Source organism: Neophocaena asiaeorientalis, unplaced genomic scaffold (assembly GCF_003031525.2).
Source record: "Neophocaena asiaeorientalis asiaeorientalis breed wild unplaced genomic scaffold, Neophocaena_asiaeorientalis_V1.1 scaffold43, whole genome shotgun sequence".
Lineage (NCBI taxonomy): Eukaryota > Metazoa > Chordata > Mammalia > Artiodactyla > Phocoenidae > Neophocaena > Neophocaena asiaeorientalis.
The window spans coordinates 7,370,676-7,378,080 of record NW_020173674.1 but is presented as its reverse complement, the minus strand read 5'-3'; the positions used below and the strand labels follow the sequence as shown (position 1 = coordinate 7,378,080).

Genomic DNA, 7,405 nt, shown 5'->3' with positions numbered 1-7,405 from the left:
GGACAAGTCGACTTCCACTAGACCTTGAGCCTCAGTATACCTCACTGTAACACATCAGCACGCTAAATGACACACCTACAGGCGCCATGCCAGTTCCAACGCCGACCATAAGGATCAAAAAGTGGGCGGTGGCCCAATTCCTGGAAATCCCCACCCTTTCCTGAAATAGCTGGAATACTCCTCCCACTCATTAGCCTATGAAATTACCCAGCCCTATAAAAACTGACAACCCCATACCCTGGGGCCTTTTCTCACCTTCTGAGGTGGCCCACACTCTGTCCGTGGCGTGTGTTTCTCTCTAAGTAAATCCACTTCTTATCTATCACTTCTTCTCTCACTGAATTCTTTCTGCATTGAGACTTCAAGAACCTGAGCTTCATTAAGTCCTGAAACCAGGTGTATGGCCTCAGTTGGAAGACTGTGGGTTTTGGCCGGGTTCCAGTCCCGGCTGTGTGGGTTCAAGTCCCAATCCGGGTTTTGGCTGGGTTTGAGTTCCGGCCTCATGGGTTCAAGTCCCAATCTGAGGTGCACGGTTTCAGTTACAGGAAATGTCTAAAGGGTTATCCTTACGTCAAAGGAGCTGGGGCAACTTTGGTTTACTTCTCTATATTGTCCAAATTTTACATAATGGACATATTTGACTTTCTTAATTTGGGAGGAAAAGGGGAAAAAGAAACTGAGGGACATTCTACAAGCGAGTGGCCTGTACTCTTCAAAAACGTTAAGGTCTTAAAAAACAAAGTAAGGCCGAGGTTGGTTCCAGATTAAAGACTGAAGAGCCCTAACAACCAAATGTGAGGTGTGATCCCAGTTCACTGGGACAATCAGAGACACTGGAAAGGGGACAGCGTATCAGATCCCAGGGTTGCATCAGTGTTGGCATCACTGTTGCCAGGCCTAAATTTTGTAACTCTACCACGGTTGTGTAAGAAATGTCATTTTTCTTAGGAGATACATGTTGAAATACTTAAGAGTGAAGGGTCATGACCTATGTAACTTCCTGTCAAATGGTTCAGAAAAAAATGCATGTGTGTGTATGTGTGTGTGTGTGTGAGAGAGAGAGAGGGAGAGAGAGCAAATGGGGCAAAACGTTAACTACTGGTGAATCTGAGTGAAGGGTATGTGGATTTTTTAAAAATAAATTTATTTATTTTATTTTTATTTTTGGCCGTGTTGGGTCTTCGTTGCTGCATGCGGGCTTTCTCTAGTTGTGGTGAGCGGGGGCTACTCTTCGTTGCGGTGCGTGGGCTTCCCGTTGCAGTGGCTTCTCTTGCTGCCGAGCGCAGGCTCTAGGTGTACGGCTTCAGTAGTTGCGGCTCGCAGGCTCTAGAGCACAGGCTCAGTAGTTGAGCCTACTAACTACTCAACTAAGCACATGAGTTTAGTTGCTCCGTGGCATGTGGGATCTTCCCGGGCCAGGGCTCAAACCCGTGTCCCCTGCATTGGCAGGCGGATTCGTAACCACTGCACCACCAGGGAAGCCCCCTATATGGATGTTCATTGTACTTTTCTTGCAGCTTTTCTGAAGGTTTCCTGATTGTCAAAAACAAAAAGAAGGGAATTGCCTCGCGGACAGCCGCGGGTTCAATCCCTGGTCGTCGGGGAACTAAGATCCCGCAAGCCAGCCGCCTGGTGAGGCCAAAAAAGAAAAAAAAGAAAAAGGCTTCTAACAAGGTACCCCTCCTTCAGGCACCAAGCGGCCTGGTCCAACGTTACATCTGCTGCAAATCAACTGGATTCTATTCATACGACGGAACATCGTGGGCAGTGAACGAAAGGGAACAAACCGCAGCTCCAGCAACCACCCGGTGGCCTCCGGACGCAGCTGCAAGATTCCACTGATGATTAAACAACAACCACCCCAGGCAAACTGAACGCAAACTGTTTTGGGCTACGTACCTGGGGGGCAAACCGCAGAGAAAGGCAAGGAAGTGGTTACCGTAAAGGTCAGCATTGCGCTTACCTGGGGAGGGGTCACCTGCAAGGACACATTGAGGGGCTCTGCAAGGCGGATTTTCTTACCTTGAGTGGTAGTTACGCGGGGACGCATTTTATACTTATTCAAATACACACATAACAGCTGTAAACGTCCCACCAGGAACCCCACTTCGTGTGAGGTATCAGGGCCGGGCGGGGAGGAGGGTGCGGAGGATCGACCCCAACCAGCTCTGGCGGGATGCGGTCCGGGGCGTCCCCTGCTGGTGGCCACTGGGAGTAAGGCTTGCAGAAGAGCGGGCTCCCCGGCCCACCGAATGCCTACTTCCCCTTTCTGCACCTTTGTCCCTGTCACTCCTTCCCCCTCCAGACCTCAGGACCTCTTCCTGGGCTTCACTTCGGCAAAAGCTGAACTCAAACTCGCCTTTTCTCAGGGAGCCTTTCCCGATCCAGGCCACCCAACCCCAACCACTCCTTCCCCCATCGTCCTTTCTTTGAGGTTGGAACGCATTTAATTTGCATGTACTTTCAGCGGCCTCGTCAGCATCGCCTTGTTTCACGGACGTTTGGTGATGGTGATGAAGACCACGGCTGGCATTTACTGAGGGCCTCCTACCTGGGGGCACTGTGCTGACAGCTCCAGGCACCTGCTGCCCGCCTCCCCCCAAGCATCTTCATTCATGGATGTGGTCAGTCCTTCGGCGTGCATTTATTAAGCACCTACTCTGTGCCACTCTCTGAGGCCACAGGAAACAAAGTCAGTGGCCACTGCTCCCAGGGGTTCACAGTCAGGGTGGGGCGGGGGGAATAGCCAGGTGTTGGTGAGGGGGTGTGATGGGAGATCTAAGTGAGGCCACAGAGCATCATGGGGGCCAATGAGTGGGGAAGAGGGTGAAGCCGGCTCTGGTGGTGAGCAGGGAGGTGCCCCGGAGGTCTCCAGGCTAGGCAAGATGTGCACAGGCCCAGGGCCTGCCGGGAAAAGGCCACAGGTCAAGGAGCCAGTCAGAGAGTTGGGTCTGCCTTGCACGAGTTGTTACATGGTCGCTGAGAGCCATCAGGGGCTCTGTAGGGGCAGATGGAGGAGGAAACCCAGAGCAGGAGGCTGCCTGCCACCTGCTTCCACCCTAAGCCAGCACTCTAGGCCTGGGGCCTGACAGCCCCGAAAGGGTGAGAGTTCAGATCACCTCCATTCGGCCAGAGTACGCTGAACACCTACTATGTGGGGCTGCCTGACCAGGGAGGATGAGTGAGTCCTGGACTTTGCCCTCAAGGAGTCTGGGATCAGCACAAGGATAAGATAAGCTTGCAGAGCTCTCAGCCCTGCACTGAATGAGATAAGGAGGCAGTGGGAGAGGCCCAGGGAGCTGGTGCAGGTAGAGGAAGAGGAGCAGATCCTTCAGTCATGGGAGGGTCATCCCAGCTGGGCCTCAGCCGAGGGGATGGGGGCCCAGCTGCACGTGGGAAGGGGCAAGGGAAAGAGCAGGGGGCTGAACGTTTGTCAGCTGCGCAGAGTCCTCGGAGGGAGAAAAGGTCGACTTGCTCTGTGACTTTCGCAAGATGCTCACCCTTTCTGAGCCTGAGTCCTCATCTCCCAAACAAGTTCACAACAGTTACCTCACAAGGTTGCCGAGATGATTCCAGGCGATTGATGTGTGCGAGCGCCCAGCAAGCAGAAAGGGCTCAAGAACCAGCTCCTGTTACTAAGCAATGTGGACTTTATTCCTAGTCTGTGTTTCCAGGGTTTAAATTCTAAATTTTTAGCAGCAGAAACCTTTTTATTCAAATGAAAATGTTCCCAGAACCCCATGTTATAAAAACCAGGCAGGAGTGAGGCTGTTGTGGGAAGCTGGAGCAGGGGTGGGGACCGCCGTTCTGTCCACGGCTGGGCCAGGGCAGCCTGGGGAGATGAGACTGGGAAGAGAGGAGAACGGGGCGAGCGGAGGGGAAGGCTGGCTCCGGGTCCCTGTCCAGGGTGGCGGAGGGGCTCCAGCGCAGACTGGAACCCAGGGTCCTTGGCTCCCCTTGGCCACACTGCAAGCCTCCATCTTGCACCCTGAGGACGTTCCTCCGGGTGCAAGATGGAGGCTCAGGGTCTGTTCAGACATTTATCGAGCACACACCTGCGCTCCGCTTGGGTCAGGGGCTGAGCCTAAGGTGGTAGGGAGAACGGAAACCCTGGGAGCATGCAGGGCTTGGGGCAAGCACAGGGTACTGGGGGTGCCCGGCCAGGCACTTACCATCAAGTGGGCTTTAAGGAGGCTTCCTGGAGGCAGCAGATGCTTGGGCAGAGCTTGGAACGGTTAGTAAGAGTGAGCCTGGCAAGAAAGCTGGGAAGGGTGTTCCAGGCAGAGGGAACCGCATGGACTAAGCACAGAGGCGTGCTGCAGCACTGTCGGTACAGGTGGAGACCTAAAGCAGTTCATGCTCACAAGAGGGAAGATGGAAAGGTGGGAATGGGACAGAAGGGAGCTGGGCCTTGAGTGTTGCCCTGTGACGGCAAGTCTTCAGTGCCCACCAGACACCCCCAGCCCCACCCCTTCCCCCACAGGTCCTGGAGGCTGGCATTGAGGCGAACATACCTGTGACCTATGGAATTGGCAGCCAGAGGGGAGACGAGAGCACTGGCTGTCAATTCATAGGTCAGAGCCCTGTGCACTCGGTCTTGGCAGCCTGCCGACAGCCCACAACCCTTTGCCATCCTGGACCTGGGAGCATGGCCGTGGGGGTCCCTGCCGGTCTGTTGGGCAGCAGCCGCCTCTCCTCTTCTGTGGACACTGGCCCGCACCCCAGATAACAGCAGCCCCACTGGAACTTGTGGGCACTTCCACATGGAGTTGCTGTTACAGGGGGTGGGAACCGACCGGAGGCCTGGGCCCTGCCCGCCTGGCATCTCCCCTTGGGCAGAGGTCTGGGGAGTATAGCGTGACCACCCCCCGGGCCCCTCGGGTCCTCACGGCCCCAGGTCTGTGGTCTTTTTATTGAGGCTCCTTATCATCCAGGCCCACACCCGGAGTCTCATGCCAGCACTGCTTCTCTGGGCGAAGTCCAGTCTCAACCCCAGATCTGCTCATAAAGCCGGGAGTGGCTCCCATTTACAGCTCCTGGGCAGCCTTTGCCCGCTCTGACACCCGCACACCCTCTCTCCCCAAGTTCCTTGTTTCCTCGTTTCTTTCCCAACCAGACCTGGGCCCCAGTTTCAGGTTTGGTCACTGTGGCCTCCATTCTCTGCCCTTTGCCCACCCTTCTTGCTGCAGCTGCAGGGCAGAGGGACAGTGAAGGACGGCTGGGCACCTGTCCATCTCCAGGGACCTCTGAATGCCCAGATTCCTGAGGATGGCCCCAGATACGAAGCGGAGATGAGACAGAAAGGAGAAGGGTGGTGGGAGAAGGTGAGACAGAGAAAGTGGGAGAGTGAGACAGAGAGGCCAAGAGAGAGATGAGAGGGGCAAGCAGAGAACTGGAAAGGGACAGAGGAGATAGATAGTGGTAGGGGGGAAAGGGCGAGAACAGGGAACTGGAAAAGATGCTGATACACAAACCTGCCACAGAATGCTAAGAACAGGGCTATAAGCAACTGCCAATCTGGAAGAGCACTTAGCACCTCAGCGGCCTGAGAGCCAGCAGGGTCCTGGGAGCTGGGTGACCTCGAGCAAGTGGCTTAACCTCTCTGAGCGGCTGCTGGTTCCTCATATGCAAATCAGGGCTTGTGAGGCCATCCTGGCCTGCACTGTTGGGAAGCCACCTTCCCTTCAACCTTTGAGTCTGTCCCCTCAGTGGGGAGAGGAAGGAGGTGTTGTCTGGTGTCCCTGAGCTGGCCCAGGACCCCTGGGGGAACAGACCTTTCTCCTGCAAAGTGTGTTCTCATCCCCACCAGACAGGCTCCGGCCCAAGAGACTGGCCCAAGTTACAATGCCAGTCCTGCTGAGGCCTAGGGGATACTTTGGAGACCCCAAATTGGGCTATGTTCCCCTTTCCCAGCAGTGGAAACCGGCCCTGACAGGCAAAAGAGGCTGCCCAAGGTCACAGATCAGGGCCTTGGGGGTCCATCCTGCCCGGCAACCTCCCTGAAGTGGTGTCCTCCCTTTTGGGATGCAGTCAAGGTGAGGTGAGGGCAGGAGTCCTCTGCCTGGGAGGACGTGCCTGTGAACGAAGACACTTTAGTTGGTGGCCCCCAACCCCTACCCCAGAAGCCCAGCAGGCCCTTCTGAAGACCCCCAGGCAGGACTAAGTACCTGGTCTGGCAGAGGCAGTAGCAGCAGCAGAGATGCTGCCACTCAATCAGGAGTCCTGACCCCCTTACCCCACGGGTGGAAACTGAGGCCCAGGGGCTAGAAGGGACTTGCTTGGGTCACTCAGTGGTTGCCTAGGTCCCTTCCTTTCTTGCTCCTCAGAAGGGCTGGGCTCGGGAGCACCCCGGGGCAGAGAGGCTGCAGGGGTCTGACCACCCGTGGGAGGCTCTTACCTGGGTGTCTGGCTGGCCCTCGGGGCCCGAGGAGGAAGTGGGGCCACCCTGAGCCCAGCGCCTTTTGAGCTGTTGGCCCAGCCCCTGGCTACAGTTAATGATTTATCCTGCCGCCTGTCAATACGGATCACAAGTGAGGTTCAAAGGGCATGAAGCCCTGGACTGTGCTCGGGCAGGTGGGGCAGTTCCAGGAAGAATCAGACTGGGCCCCCGCCTGCCCCTCCGCGTGGCATCAGACCCCAGCCATCAAAACCCCTCTCCCCCGTCACTGCGTGACGGTGGGCAATGAGGACGCTGGGGTCCACCGGGACAAAACTTCTGCCCTGCTCACTTGGTGCCCAGATCTCCCTCACTGAGGAGGGGCCACCAGGCACACAAAGGGGCAGTTAGGGGGCTTTGCTGACACCCCAGCACGGTGAGGGTTCTTTACGTCCATGCCTCTTAACCTGGACCTCAGTTTCTTCACAGGCCCTCCCATCTCAGCCCAGTGCTACTGGGGAGCGGGGCGGGGAGGGGCATGATCAGAGCAGCCCTTTCTTCCTTGTTCACAAGAAACAAGGTACGGGGTGTTGGGGGAGGGGGTGGACAATAGCAATTTCCCCATCCCATGTGAATTTCTGTGCAAACATCACTGTCAGGACCCCTTCCAGCCAGAGTGCTGCCCCCAGCGCCCCTCCCCCTCCAGCAGCCTGGAACTGGGACCCCAGGGCAGAGCTTCCAGTCACCTGAAGAGCTTCTGCTAGGGAAGGCAGCGGCAGCCTTCAGAAGGCCCAGCCTTCCAGGAACGGCATCACTGACCCTCGTGGTCCCTGGGTCAGCTGGGCAGGGATTACCGGGAGGGACCTGAGGCTCAGGGACCAAGGGCGTGGCCTCAGGTCACAAGGTCAGAGTCTGAGCCTCCCTGGGGCACTCCACAGCCCTACCCTTTACTCTGGTCCAGCGTCCTCCCAGCGCACCTCACACCTGGCCCCAGGTAGGATAGGATCCTGAGCTCTTTCAGGCATAGGG

The 7,405-nt window shown here is 56.4% G+C and overlaps 1 long non-coding RNA gene across 1 annotated transcript; it reads left to right on the top strand.

Annotated features, from left to right (window-relative positions):
- The first annotated feature begins 1,053 nt into the window (after positions 1–1,053).
- Positions 1,054–6,857, top strand: LOC112402042 (uncharacterized). The gene is made up of 3 exons (XR_003003665.1): positions 1,054–1,118; positions 1,518–1,946; positions 2,468–6,857. It is a non-coding gene; the product is annotated as an uncharacterized LOC112402042 (long non-coding RNA).
- The last annotated feature ends 548 nt before the right edge of the window (positions 6,858–7,405 follow it).